The 15,900-nt window shown below is 42.4% G+C and overlaps 1 protein-coding gene across 1 annotated transcript in view; it reads left to right on the top strand.

The window, feature by feature from the left end:
* Positions 1-15,900, top strand: part of RPS6KA2 (ribosomal protein S6 kinase A2) — a 326,295-nt gene that overhangs the window by 24,350 nt on the left and 286,045 nt on the right. The window lies entirely within an intron of this gene.

The raw sequence follows: 15,900 nt of genomic DNA, 5'->3' as shown, positions 1-15,900 counted from the left end.
AAAACCCTTTAGCCTTTCAATATCTGGGCTAGGGACTGCTGCTGGGCCTGAATAGCTGATTTTCTGACGAAGCTCGTGGCTGAAGGCTGTAAGTGTGCTGCAGCTTAGTGGGGGAGAGCTGTTGCTGTACTCTCTGTATGAAGAGGCCTGCCTCAGGGCCCAAAGTTTCACATGTAGATTTGAAGAATTATAAGGGTTTTTTTGATCTGGTGGGAAAAGTATTTTCCTTATGATGCTAGAAAAAGTCAAGAGTTTGGCACACTGTTTATGGAGAGTCAGATAACTGCTAATCTGGGCACCCATATCTATCTGTGTGTTGCATATGACAAGTTATTGTAACAAAAAGAACATCTTTGAAACTGAAATGAACAACTTAATTGCTTCTGAAACATTTTGACTTCATATATGGCAACATAAATAGTAGACTAAATCTGTTAAAGTAGAAGCAAAAGAGCTCCAGTTCTCACAAGAAAGCGGATATGGGAGACCAGGATCAGCTTTCCTTGCTGTTTGAAGATATGGAACAGACATAACTCACTTCCCAGGTAAGTGTTGCAGTGGGGCGAGTGCTCTCTGCTGCTGGGATGCAGTTCAGCCTGTGTGGATTAGCAGAAATATTCAGTGACTGAAGATGGTACCAGCTGTATACAAAGGTGTTTTGATGCATCCACTCAGGTTTTTTTTCCCTCTGGTCTTCGGACTAATTTGAAGACTAAGGCTGAGGCAGCTTAAACATAAAAGTAGCCTAAACCCCAGAGGTTTGGGTGCTTATAGGAGAAACTGGATTAAAATCGTTTTCATCATGTGTTGCTGTGGCACAACATAGAATTTCACAGGGCTACCAGACTTAGTGTTGAGATGGGTAGATGTGACTTTTGCTTAAGCAAAGCAGATATTTAGTTTGGGTTTTTGAATATTAGCCTGATGAGATGGATTCAGACATGTTCTTGCACAGGCCAATGAGCGTTTTAGCATAACATGATACCTGGAAACATCCATAGGCAAAAGGGCCAACTGAATAAAAAAGTCTGTTGGGTACCTCCATCTGTGGTACAGGAAGTGTTGCCTCTCCTGTCCTGTGTCTGTATTAGTCACAAATGTCTTAAGTGACTGTTTCTTGGGGTTTTTGGTTTTGTTTGTTGTGGTTTTTTTTTTTGGGGGGGGGGCAGACATGCAATGTACGCCTTGTGTCTTTTAAAGTTATTTGAATACATTGCGCTTCTGTAAAATGCACACTGAAATAATTGCAGATAACATGACGTACATTTCTTACCAGGTGCTGCTCTGTAGCTGGTTGCGGTCGTTCTGCAGCTGTGGGATAGAAAGGTTCAGTACCAGGAGTACCTAAGGGATGGCAGCATGAGCTTTCACTAATGAGTGGGCACTCAGTGTCTGAAGACCCTAACCCATACTACTTTGGATGTATTGTTATGTTTTCTTGAACTAGCTAGACTGAAGCTAGCAAATAAACTGCAGTCACATCTTCTAACTGCAGTATGGATGTGCCCGCAGTCTGTTGCTATGGGGACAAAGAGAAGTCTCATTTTAAAGAATTGTACTGAAAACTCCCATACTCTGAGACTGCATGACTTGTAAGCAAGCAATTATGCAGCAGTCTATTGTTGAAGGATGCTAAGGTTGATAGACTTGATTAGAAGTTTAGCCTGTTCCTAGGAAAGCAACACTTAAAATCACGCTGATAGCACAGCCCTTGTGAATACTATGGCCAGTTTCAGTCAGACTTGAAAGAGGGGTAGGCACTTAGACCTCTCTTCTCAAAGGTTTTGTGAAAGTTGACAGATGAGCAGAGATGAGAGACTCAACGTAGTGCCCGATGGAGGGGAGAAAAAGCAGAACTGTACTTGGCCACAAGCCAGTACATACTATTCAATGAAATAAGCAGGCTAGGAAACCTGTATGCTATGTCCCTGTCCAAAAAGGGGAGAGGAAGAAAGGAGCCGGAGGGAGGATAGCCATAAATCTGTTGAGAAACAGGCTCTGTTAGTTCTGCTTCTTGTAAAACAACTTTGATTTACCTTTCTTTCTGGGAAATCTTATGTTCCCAAAAGTAAGTACAGAAGACTGTCTGCTTCCCCACAGAAACCAGATTGCATTTACTGCAGCTACATGTTGACCTGTTTTTCAACTTTTCTTTGATCTAGTTACAAGACTAGCTCAGCTTTGAGAGAGAATACCTTTTTAAAGACCAAACATGTCGTGGCTTAATTTTTGTCCGTGAGAACAAAAAGCAGTTTTTATTCTTGTTAATCGAGTGCTATGCAAAGGTGAACCCGACTTGTTTAGGAGGAAAGCGCCGTGCAGCACTCCAGAATTACCTGTTCTTCAGTGTGAGCCCGGGCTGGCGGAGCTGTGCCGTACCGCGGGCAATGCTGACACCTGCTGCAGCGCGGCTGAACAGTCGGGCTTTGGAAGCTCCTACAAGGTTCAGTAAAACTTAGGATGTCGTGAAGCTTTTGCTATTTAACAAGTCATCGGTTCAGACATCAGATAGCTCACTTGTACGCCTCGCTCGTCTTTCTGGCAGCTAGCAGAACTGGTGCTGTAGTGAGCAGTGCAAACTCGGGAGCCCGATATTTTGCGAAGTGCGGTCCCTTGTTACTTGTGGTGACTTCCTTCCCCAGCTGGCTGAGTTTAGGCCACTGAAGACATATTTCCGCATTATATAAGGGAGACATCCACTCTATTTTCTACAGATGGAACTGCCTCAGTCATGTTACTGTCACACTTAGGGCATGGAGCGTCTTACCTTGTTGAAGGGAAGTGAGCAGGTCTCGGGGAGTTGAAACAAACCTAAAAAGCAGGGTAAAACTTAAGCATGGCAACTAAGTATTTCTAGTCTAAAGTTAAGCTATTGCAGAGCTGCCAGATAAATTTTGTATGTCCATGTTTTAAACTACTTGGTGATGTGTCTTGTATCTTTATACCCTTATGAACTGGATGTGGTATAAGTCTGTTGCAGATGATAACACTGAGGTGCATCTTACAGAATAGGTATCATAGCTATAATTATTTACTTTATTGTAGCAAGACTTTATCTTAATTCTCTGCACAGCCATACCCCCGCCAAGTATTAAAAGAAACAAATCCTGCCACCAAAACAAACTATGACAATCTAACTTGGGAGGAGCTGCTGCTTTGAGCATGAGGCTGCTCTAGATGACCTCTAGAGGTTGCTTCCAGCCTAAATGATTCTAAGCAGCAGGATTTTAGCCTCTGTTTTCCCCCTGTTCTGGCTTTAAAGAGTGAGAAAGGATTCATTCTGTGTTTCTTCTTAAATCATAGTCTGCCATTTGAATGGAAAGTGCAAGGGAAGTGCTAGTTGTTTCTTAACCGAATAAATAACCACGTTGTCAACTCTTGCACGGTGTTGGGAACATCATCACAGGGATATAGCAGCGTTGCAGAGCACAGTAACTGTGGTGCCATGTAGGGATCTGACAGGGTGACTGACACTAGGTAACCTGGGTACAGTTGTCAGTTTAACTTTGGCAGGGTTGGAATGCTATTTGGGGTGCTGTACCTGACTGGGTGACATGTATTAGTCCCAGTGTCATAGAGCTCAGTTCAGATCAATCTAAAGCAGGGCTGCAATGAGGTGTTTTGATATTCATGGTATATGCATTCATCTTACTCTTCAAATTTCTTAGTTTTAGCTATTCCATCTTTTAAGCCTGTTACTTAAATCTACAGCACCTTGTTTTAAGCAGCAACAGCAGTGCCATGAAGGGCAGCTCATCACGAGGTTCTGAGGGTGTTTGTTTCCATCAGATGGCCCCTTGGGGAGAAATGCATTAGCGGGGAGGGACTCCTCACCTCATCTCCTTGTGCACAGCTACCTCTGCTAACCAGCCGCTTCAGAGGTATCGTGCCACTACCCTGCAACAAGAGCCTTGAGTTGCAGTGCATAGCTGTAACCTGTAACTAGAGCAATGGAGTTATTCTGGGGTAATGAGTTAAGCTTGCACTAACTTTGTCTGGCAGTAGAGGTCTGTCTTGTTTGGAAAAAGGATTTTTATCAGTTAAGAGTGAATCATTATGGGAGAACTTGAGTAGCTCTTTAGTCATTTTGGGGTGGGGCTTTGTTTCTTTGAATACCAATTTAAACTTTTCTTTTTTTTTTAAGTGATAAGAGCTGGTCTGACAGTGTTGCATGCAGTTAGGTGAATCGCATTTGCCAGTAGCTGGGAAACGCTGGCAGTCACAGAGCTGGTGTGAGAAGCCATAACTGGAAGCTTGAGCCTGTACCCACTCCCCAGCCCTCATAGCCAAGAACAAAGCTAGAAACCACTGCCAGATTTTTAGAAGTGTGGATGGCTAATCGCTGTGAAGGGAGCTTCTGCTTCTCTTGAAGCTTTCAAGTCAGAACTGAATTCCTTTCCAGAAAATAGGCTTTAGCCAAACCCCAGTTATTTGGCTTCAGATAGGCACAAGTGGATGAAAATTCATGGCTAATATTAGACAGGAATTGTTTAGTAGATGCTCATAGTTATTTCTTCTAATGTTAACTCAGAAAATTACAAAGCTTCTGCAAGAATGTTTATCTTTTAACCCAGATCAGCTCTAAGTATTTTCCATATCCAATTATCTGTTAGGTCTATGAATGGAGGGACTCCATACAGTTTAGACATTGTTTTACAAGCCCCTAAAAAGCACAGTGTCGTGGTTTAACCCCAGCCAGCAACTAAACACCACGCAGCCGCTCACTCACTCCCCCCCACCCAGTGGGATGGGGGAGAAAATCGGGAAAAGAAGCAAAACCCGTGGGTTGAGATAAGAACGGTTTAATAGAACAGAAAAGAAGAAACTAATAATGATAATGATAACACTAATAAAATGACAACAGCAATAATGAAAGGATTGGAATGTACAAATGATGCGCAGTGCAATTGCTCACCACCCGCCGACCGACACCCAGCCAGTCCCCGAGCGGTGAATCCCTGCCCCCCCCCACTTCCCCGTTCCTAAACTGGATGGGACGTCACATGGTATGGAATACACCGTTGGCCAGTTTGGGTCAGGTGCCCTGGCTGTGTCCTGTGCCAACTTCTTGTGCCCCTCCAGCTTTCTCACTGGCTGGGCATGAGAAGCTGAAAAATCCTTGACATTAGTCTAAACACTACTGAGCAACAACTGAAAACATCAGTGTTATCAACATTCTTCACATACTGAACTCAAAACATAGCACTGTACCAGCTACTAGGAAGACAGTTAACTCTATCCCAGCTGAAACCAGGACACACAGGTTTTCAGTGTGGGTTTTCTGTGTTACTTAAGACTCAAGCCTTCTCTAGTTCTGACATCACTGTCTATTAAAGTATGTGATCTTTCCTTCTTTAACCCCTTGGTTGTACTGTTCTGGTATGATATTTCCCTTTAAGGTGTGATGCTGCATTGCACTGAAGCTGTTGGAAACTTATTTTTGGGTTTGTTGAGTTATCTCAGCCCAAACACAGAAACTACCATTTATGAGTCAAAACTATGATAGTTCCTGCTAATCATCTTGCAAATAAAGCATCCTACAACTTGGGTAACTACGCAACGTACAGATGGTTCTCTTGTTCCCTCCACCCAAACTTAAGACACGTTTGCTATTAATCAATATAGACTTCAAAATCCTGTTTGCAAATTCCTTCTTAATTTTGCAGATAAGCATTTGTGAGAGGCAAAACTTCTTCCATAATGTCATGGTCATAGATGAACTGGTCTCTCACATTAAGGCTTAGCAAATTTGCTCTGTAATGGTAGTTCTTTAGGTACTTGTCATACAGAAATTTTAGAAGGTAAACGCAGTGCAAAATTCTGTATAAATTAATTGGATAACTGAAAATATATTGAATTTAGCTGAAGGTTGCTGGGTTTTTGCTGTTCAGTGTGAATACGGTCCTGCATGAGCTAATGCTAAATCAAACACATCTTGCAGTTGCCTAAATCAAATTGCAGCTTATTTTATTGCTCTCTTCCTGATTTTGGTTTAACTGCATGTTGTAAATATAACTTCAGAATCATCCAGTATCGACAGTGTTTCTGCTGCCTTATTGCTTCCTGGATTCCTGGATCCCCCTGCCACCCCTGAAAGATGAAACACCTAGGAAAAGCTATGAATTTTCCAAGCATTAATCCCCTTGTGCATTGTTTTCATGTGCCTTTGTTTATTTGGTAGGGTTTGTTTTACTGTAGCTTATGATCCACTGCCGAAACTACTGGAATTGTAACAGAGAGTATAATCTCACTACCTTACATGAGATAATGAGATGATAACAAAGGTGATGGGAAGGGTTTTTTTTAATCTATGAGCAAAGAATTTGTATGTTGTCATTGTGACACTATATTCTGCATTCATGTTTTTGGTACATCCACATAATGTCACAGTAGAAGAATAATGGCATCTTTAATCAGGAGATGAAAAAGCACTGAGGGTGAATAGTAAAAGGTTTTTTAAAAACATCACTCGTAGCTATTTCGAGAAATCTCTTTCAAAATGCTTAAGAGCATACAGGTACAGCCTTGTTGTGCCAACTATTGTGCCATTGTGTGTACCTATGAGAGGTGCAGAATACAGGCTTTGGAGCATTAACCCTTTTTCTGCTTGTGAAATGTACAGGACGTACTGCAGGCAGGAGGAAGCCAATAGGCTGGAACAGCAGAGCTGTGCCACTGTGCTGATTTTTCTCATTTAGAACCCTGCGTTCAGTTCCAGTCACTTCACTTTGAAAAAGCATAGTGAAACATGGTTATTGAGACCAAATAGTTGGTGGAAAATTATTAGAGGAATGGAGAGAAATATATATGAGGAGATGGGAAGAATATTAAACCTTTTTAGTTAAAGGTGAAACAAGTAAGAGAGTTCTTTTGGTTTGTGTGCTTTGTTTTTGTGTAGAGGAGTGAAGATCAATCAATTCAGTAGTCAATTTTAAAGTTTTTTCTTTCCTGTATGTATGTCTAAAATGTGCAAGAATCACAAGTAAAATGAAAATGCAGGTAGATTCAAATGAATGCTTATAAATGAAGAGAGTAGAACTAAGTATGTATTTTATCATAAACGAAAGATGTGGCATGTTTCCAGTTGTGGGCTCTCTGTTTTCTTCTGAAGTCTCTGGCCGAAGCCATGTATTACTTCTGTTTCTACAGTTATGAGCGAGGCATAAGGGTCATATAATAAATTGGTTTTGTAACTCTGAAAATGTATGCTTTTAGATTATCTGTAATCTTAGAATAATTGGAGTGTCCAGAAAAAAACAGATGCCTAAAAGAGACACACTTGTTAGAGCATTCTAAATATATGCTGAGATGTAAGTCTGAATCTGAGGCATTCACTTTGGGCAATAGGCTTTCCTGGTTCACTGTGCGAAGGAATGACCCACAATGTAAATTCATCTTTACAGCAATTATTGTAATAAGAACAGTATATGGTATAAAAGCTTATCTGTTCTCATAGCAACCTAACCACCTGGATTATTCACTTGGATTTACTCTGCCTGTCTTAAAGGTCAGGAGAAGTTAGGAATCTGTGGTCAAAATCTGACCTTCCACAGCTGTTGTAAGTGTTAGTTTGTAGGCTAATAATAATTCGCTGACATGGCATATTTCCAGTATATCTCTAAGTTACGTATCTACCATAAAGACAGGAAAAAACAGCCCAAAGCATAGAAACCCTATGTGATTCTAGGTCGCAGCCAGAGCCAAATGATCGGTTCCTCCTCCTGCAGCAGTTTTGCTTGGTTTTTTTGCAGTGACTTTGTATTCAGAAAGACACTTTCAAGTGCTTCCTATTTTTTTTTTTTCTTCTCACCTTCCTCTGCCCATCCCTTCAGGACACTGTAAAATTTATGCCTAAAACTTGAATCCGAAACCAGAAGCATTCATGCCAAGCACTGTGTGTCCTTAGAGCCCTGCTGTCACTGGATCCCTGTACATGCATCTGCATCTATGAGGTCAGAACCAGCATACTGGTGGGAAGGTGGTGATTTGACCTTGTACTTCTCAGATTATTTTTTCCAGGTGCTTCTAACACAGCTCTCACTTTGGCTTTTGGAATTACTGCCTTTTTATTAAAAAGCAGTAAACAAAAAAAAAAGGAAAGAGCTGAATCCTATCTCTAACTGAAAGAAAAGGAAATGTCAAAACTCAAACATACAGGTTCTTGTTTTCCAGGCAGTCCCAGCAGTCAGCTGCAATTGCAATGAAAACAATAGCTCATAAGAAAAGTAGATGGTACTTAAACCTCAAGTCCAAAAAATCAATTTACTTAAGTAGTCCTTGCTCACAGTTGTGTTACAGAAAGCTTTCTCTGTGATCAGAGCTTGAGCATACAATGTTATGTCTCCTTTGATGTAAGTATTACCTGTTGGCATGTTTTCCTGTCCATCGTAATGATAGTGGTTCATGTTTGTCGTGCAAAAATTCTGGATTTAACCTTATTTTATTGCTGGAAAACTAGCTCTATCTGTAGGATTATGATGGAAATTAACTATTGGGGTTCCCCAAATTGCAATTTAGCTATATTGTATCTGTGGATAAAAATAAATGCTTGAAATTGCTGTTGAAGTTGCTGAATGGCAACTTTCATTGTCTTTCAAAGAAATCTTTATCTAGAGAGAGAGATTATATCATACTGAGTACTGATTTTAAAATTAAAAAAAAGAAAACTAGAAAGGTGAGAATCAAAAAAAAAAAATCAAAAAAAAAAACCCGCCCCAAAAAAACCCCAAAACCTGCTTGTCAAGGGACTGTTGTGTCTTGCATTTTCCCAATGCAAAGAGTTAGTCTGCTAACTAGGGTCTGGTACTTACCTAGTAGACATGGTGCATTACGATCTTGCTAAGACAGTTATTGCAGAACCCCACTGTTTTATGGCACCTGAGAGCTGGGTCATCAGGAGAGCAGAGCCCATCAAGGGTGGATCTGAGCTTCAGAGCTGGCAGCTTCCCTTGGGGTACTGCTGGCTGGATTCTTCAGAGCTCAGCCATCTGTGTGCAGCCTTGTCTGGAAAGTACAGCTGCTTATTTTGGTGCCCCTGTGGCAGCTGGACCTTTGTTACAATCTCTTCATTGTGGGTGAGGAGTGAAACAGCATTAAATTGTTGGCTGCTTCCATTATGTTCTTTCTATATGTGGAAAGATTCAGCATCTTTGGGTCTCATTTCTGTTCAGAGGTAGTTCTTTAAATGTCAGGGTCCTAGGTGCAATTATTTGCAAGACATGTACTTCTCAGAAATTAAATTTCTTTGAAAGTGTGTTAGGTGTGTGATCCTGTCCGTGAGTGACTTCCCTGAGGGTCCTTCTCTGGACCATTGTCCTATGATTTGCACTGAACCTTTACAAAGAAGCCCTGATTCCAGTTTCAGGATTGAAAAGTTGAGGTGCAGGCAAGACTGAGCTGTCACAGCATGGCTGGCAGTGTCCTGCTGCGTAAATCACACCAGAGCTTAATGAGCTATGGTATAGAATCATAGAATCATTTAGGTTGGAAAAGACCTTCAAGATCATCAAGTCCAACCATCAACCATGCCCACTAAACCATGTTCTGGAATACCTCGTCTACACGCTTTTTGAGTACCTCCAGGGATGGCGACCCAACCACTTCCCTGGGCAGCCTGTTCCCATGCTTGACAAACCTTTCAGTAAAGAAATTTTTCCTAATATCCAACCTAAACCTCCCTTGCCCCAACTTGAGGCCATTTCTTCTCGTCCTATCTCCAGCCTCCTGACAGAAGAGACCAGCACTCACCTCACTACAACTCCCCTTCAGGTAGTTGTAGAGAGCTGTAAGCTCTCCCCTCAGCCTCCTCTTCTCCAGCCTAAACAGCCCCAGCTCCCTCAGCCGCTCCTCATAAGACTTGTGCTCCAGGCCCCTCACCAACTCGGTTGCCCTTCTCTGGACACGCTCCAGCACCTCCGTGTCTTTCCTGTAGTGAGGGGCCCAAAACTGAACACAGTACTCAAGGTGCAGCCTCACCAGTGCCGAGTACAGGGGAACAACCACCTCCCTGCTCCTGCTGGCCACACTGTTCCTGATACAGGCCAGGATGCCATTGGCCTTCTTGGCCACCTGGGCACACTGCTGGCTCATATTCAGCCGGCTGTCAACCAGCACGCCCAAGTCTTTCTCTGCCGGGCAGCTTTCCAGCCACTCTTCCCCAAGCCTGTAGCGCTGCATGGGGTTGTTGTGACCAAAGTGCAGGACCTGGCACTTGGCCTTGTTGAACTTCATATGATTGGCCTCGGCCCGTTGATCCAGCCTGTCCAGATCCCTCTGTAGAGCCTTCCTACCCTCAAGCAGACCGACCCTGCCTCCCAACTTGGTGTCGTTTGTGAACTTGCTGAGGGTGCACTCAATCCCCTCATCCAAATCATCGGTAAAGATATTAAACAGAACGGGGCCCAACACCGAGCCCTGAGGAACACCACTTGTGACCCGCTGCCAACTGGATTTCACCCCATTCACCACTACCCTCTGGGCTTGGCCATCCAGCCAGTTTTTCACCCAGCGAAGAGTACACTTATCCAAGCCATGAGATGCCAGCTTCTCAAGGAGTATGTCATGAGAGACAGTGTCAAAGGCCTTGCTGAAGTCAATGAAGATAATATCCACAGCCTTTCCCTCATCCACTAGGCAGGTCACCTGGTCATAGAAGGAGATCAGGTTGGTCAAGCAGGACCTGCCTTTCATAAACCCATGCTGACTGGGCCTGATCCCCTGCTTGTCCTGGACTTGCCATGTGAGTGCTCTCAAAGACAAACTGTTCCATAATCTTCCCCGGTACTGAGGCCAGGCTGACAGGCCCGTAGTTCCCCAGATCCCCCCTCTGACCCTTCTTATAAATGGGAGTCACATTGGCAAGCCTCCAGTCCTCTGGGACCTCCCCTGTTGACCAGGATCGCTGATAGATGATGGAGAGTGGCTTGGCAAGGACCTCCGCCAGTTCCCTCAGTACTCTTGGATGGATCCCATCAGGTCCCATAGATTTGTGAGTGTCCAGATGGCGTAGTAGGTCCCTAACTAATTCCTCCTGGATTAAGGGGGGTATGTTCTGCTCTTCTTCCTTACCTTCCAGCTTAGGGGGTGGAGTACCCTGAGGATAACTGGTCTCCCTATTAAAGACTGAGGCAAAGAAGGCATTAAGTACCTCAGCCTTTTCCTCATCTCTGGTGGCTATGTTCCCTTCTGTATCCATTAAAGGACAGATATTCTCCTTGGGATTCTTTTTACTGTTAACTTATTTGTAAAAACATTTTTTGTTGTCCCCTACAATAGTGGCCAGATTTAGTTCTAGCTGAGCTTTTGCCTTTCTAATTTCCTCTCTGTATGATCTAACAAGAACCCTGTACTCCTCCCAAGTCGCCTGCTCTTTCTTCCAGAGATGATAAACTCTCCTTTTTTTTTCTTGACTCCTAGCAGAAGCTCCCCGTTCTGCCAGGCTGGTTGTTTTCCTCAGGGGTTTGACTTGTGGCATGTGGGAATAGCCTGGTCCTGAGCTGCTGCCTGTAGTGGGCACTTCCAAGCCCAAACTGCTGTGGATTTTGGCATTGGTTATTTTGGAAGGGGCGTGGAGTTCTGTTTTCCAAGGTCAATGCTTTTGATTTGCTACCACATCTTCAGTGCTATCCAGAAAACAGGCAGTATCCCCCTGTGTTCCGCTTCCTCGTTTCTCCTTCAAGGTGGCTTTTGAGGAGCTTGAATTGGTGCGTCAGGACAGAAAAGAAAAAGATGTTTCATACCTCCAGCGTTTTGAGGAGTGGGAGGGGAGAGAAGAAAAGGTTTTCTGCAATCCAAGCTTCCTGATCAAATATAATCAGTTTACATCTTTTTTTCAAGTACCTGTTCTAAAAAATAGCCTGAAAGCAGATAGTTATGCTGGTATCTTTCTTGATCTAAGTTAATAGTGATCTGTAAGAGAGCAATATCAGTTCCTTTGCTGCGTAGCCCCCATTGTCTTGAACAGATTTGCATTAGTCAGTTGTCTGGAGTGTAAGAGAAATCCTTTTTGCACCGTAAAGGAAAGAACTCGCTCCTCTGTGTATTGGCCTCAAATAATTGAGGGGGAAAACTTGACAAAAACCTCAGTTTGGGTTTTTTGAGTATGCAGATCAATAGCACCATGAGCGAAGACCTTTGAACCCCAATGGCAGCATGTGTGTCAGTAGCTGCCATGCTGCCCTTGCCGTGGGTTTGCTAGTAGGGCTGTAAGAAACAGAACTCAAGTGCTAAAGCAGCAATTTTTATTGCCACTGCCATGGCTCAGTCCAGTGGCCAGACATCAGGAAAAATTCCTCTCCTTGCTCATAAGGGCTTTGGGTCAGGAACTAGGCTTCTGCACATCAAGATGGGAAACCTGTGACTGACAGCGGAGCTGGTGGACCTTCCCTTTGAGAATGGGGGCTGGAGCGTTATGTTCCCAGTATAGATGTGCAGTTACCAGAAGTTGTGTGTTAGAAGCTGCTGCTCTTAGAGGTAACATTTATTGTTTAGGGTGTCCAAGATAATCTTATTCAGAGTCCCATTTCTAAGCACAAACAAATACTGCTGGATTTGATCCAATATTTACTGATTTGTCGACTAATTTTTGCAAGGGGTCAGCTAACCAGGGAAGAAACTGTCTTGTATTATGTAATTCTTCTGGCATTTTGTAAGTTTGTGAATTCATAAATCAAAACAGGAGGGAGAATGGAGAACTGTCAGATACAGGGACCAACATTCAGTTAGAATTACTAATAAAATAGTTTAACATTATTTTTTCAAATTGTGCTTCCTCTCACACTTCCTTTTTACCTGTGTGAGTTAAAGCAGGAAGGTGTTTTATCTTTTCAGATTTGAGTTACCAAAGGAAAGTAGAAAGGTAACTGAAATAGGCATAGAAAAGGATATCTGTAGCACCACCTACCTTTGTATGGAACTCTTTAATATTGGCTCTAGTGAAGAATAACACTATACTTAAAGACAAATCTGAGCTATATTTGTTTTTAATATAAAATACTGTAATAGATGCTATATATGCAAAACTAAATACAGTCATGGAATACTTTATTCCTTTTTCAGTCTTGCAAACATTGCTTATGGCTAGTTAGCTTCTCTTGGGATGCTAATGCCATCTTTCCCATGAGAGTTAGTATTAGATGGGAGCAGGCCTGCTAAGAACTGTGTAGTTCATAAACAAAAATAAAAAATACTTAATTAAAAAAATGTGGTGTTTCTCCTATTGGTTAGGTCGGAAAGATGAGGTAAGCATTCATCAGTGAATGAAGCATCTTTCATATAATTGCTCAAGCAAGCCTGTATAGCATAAAACATCATACAGACTCGAAAAGGGCAAGTAGCGGTGTCCAGATGTAAAGATGTTATGCATGTGGAGTTTGAAGGACTTGTTTGTTAAATGTTGCGTTTAGCTGAAAGGGTTGTGAATAAGCAGAAACTGTATGTGTTAGGTCTGTTGACTGTCACATTTAACAAAAAGCAATTATCTACCATAGTAACCATGACAGAATTCAGAATGTATTCAGACATACATAAATACCTAAAAATAATGCTAAGGGGTGTCTTCAGTCCTCGATGTTCTTCTTGATTTAAAACAAAAAACAACAACCAAAACCACACCACCCCCCCCCCCACCACCCCCCCGCAGAAATTCAGAATTATAACTGAAAGTCTATCTTTACCTTTTCTGTAATGCAGCTATTTTCCAAAACCTGGTTATATATTAGAAGGCATAAAAGAATGTCTTTATGGTACTTCCAGCTTAAATCTAATTGTTCAGCTTGAACTGCACTTTAAAGAACTAGGTGAATCCAGAGACTGGGATGATGACATTATCTCAAAGGAAGTCAGTCTTCAGTTTTTTTTAAGAGTCTCTTCAAAGTATTTTAGTTTGTGTATATTGAGGAAAACCTTGCATCCTTTATGGATGTCAGTGTGGAAATGAAAATGCAGCCAAATAATTACAGTATGAAGAACTGAAATTCTAAGTCAATGCTGTTTGACTCTGGTAAGCTCCTAGGTGGAAGTCAAAATACTAAGAAATGACGCAAATCCTGGTGAACTGGAGTAAGAATTGTGAGTTTTAAATTAGAAGCAATATGCTTCTTGGTAATGCATACCCTAAAATTGCAGGGTTTTTTTAACTGTATAACTTGAAGGGCTCCAAGTTTTAAAACCAAGCTTGCCCTTTTATAGCAGAAACTCTTGAGAAAGATACCAGGGTTGCAATTTATATTCCTGCTGTATGTATGTAGACGGTTTCTATGGTGTTTTCGCCATCCTGTTTTTACAGGTGTCTTTGATTTTTCTCCACCTTACACAGTGCACAGTGGGAGTCTTCTAAGAAATGTTCTTTTTGTCTTTTATCAAAATTGTACCCAAAGGCTTCAAGCATATAACTCACCAAAGAAATAGCCCCTGTCTCACTGCTCGGGTTCCCCAGCTGCCAGTTTTGGAACTATTTCTTGAAATGGGACTTGGAATCATCTTCTTGGCATTCTCTTGATAGATATCCTCCTGGTGCAGGATGCTTCACAGAAAACTTATCTGCAGTTCTCCACCATCAGGCTGAACACCTGATGGCCAGAATATCTTTTAAATACTTTCACCAGGTCTACTGCTTACCTTCAGCTGTTGGTTTATCTCAGTGGCTGTCCTGGGTCTGTATTTTTCTCACAGCCATTACTTTGACACAGCTTGCGTTTCTGTTCTGTGGCGTTGTCCATGTGCCTTTTTGGTAGGACTTGGACTTCCTCATCGGTGCATAGTGGCATCAGTTCTCAGAATTTGGTTCTGTGCTTTGCTGCAGCTGTGATTTGCCTGTCATGTTTGGTCCTCCCTTAAATACAAACCTCTGCAGCTAAGTATGTGCTTAACTTCAAATGTCCAGTTTCCTTGGCTCACCCTAGACCTTGCCACTTGCTGGAGGTTAAGTATGTGTGCCTCCATAGGAGTGGAACTTTGCAGTGACATTTGAGAGCGTTTGTGGTACTTAAATTATTGAAGAACAGGACAGCAAGAAGGCAGAGGAACAAACATGGCTCTTGTGGTAAGGGAATGATGCAAATAGCAGAAACATGATACAGGTAGAGATTGACTATTACAGATTTGAGGGTCTTTTTTTCAGCTGCAGCTTGTGTGAAATAATATTTATAGTATAAAAACAGGAGATGGAGATTTGAGAGTGACTGACACTTAGTGTTTTGAAGAAATTCCCCTCATAATACATTTCTGTGTATCCTCACACACATTAACTCTTCAAGCACTACAGTACTGGTCAGGCAGGTAGCTTGATCACGAAGTGATTTTAAACTGATTCAACTATCTGCTTCGGTGTGTGCTCTGTTCTTAAATATAGGGGTTATCCCCTTGGCATAGCTGGGAGTGCACACTGTGTTTCAGATCAGGTTGTCCTACAGCACTTTGCTGGTTTAGAACACCAGGCACCCAGGAGATACAGCATCGCTGTGTGCTGCTGAGCCCTGTCCTTCCAGCGCTGGAGCTGAACTTCGCTTGCAGATTCCCAAAGGGAAAGCAGCAATGCCCGTGATCTCTGGTTCCTATGACGTTGAGTCAAGCTCAGCATTGGTACGCTCTATAAATATCTCCGTGTGTAATCTCTTTCTTCATAGAGATTTTTCTAAAAACTATTCAAAGGAAATAAGTCCCCAAGTGATTTAAAGAAAATGTAAACGACAGGCTCTTTCCTGTGCTTGGCTGAGTCACATCCAATGTGCACAATTAACAGGTGCGTGGTGGCAAACTGCGCTCAGCAGGCAATGCTGGGCAGGTTTCAGAGTCCTGAATGTTGAATGAGTTTCTTCTGTAGCACGGGGTTTGAAAGGATCAGCAAGATAGTGAGCATCTCAGTACCTCTCTCATTCTCCTGTAAATTCTTGCCTCTGGATA

The sequence above is a fragment of the Harpia harpyja genome, chromosome 4, assembly GCF_026419915.1.
Source record: "Harpia harpyja isolate bHarHar1 chromosome 4, bHarHar1 primary haplotype, whole genome shotgun sequence".
NCBI lineage: Eukaryota > Metazoa > Chordata > Aves > Accipitriformes > Accipitridae > Harpia > Harpia harpyja.
The sequence above is the reverse complement of the archived record's forward strand: the minus strand, read 5'-3'. Positions and strand labels throughout refer to the sequence as shown.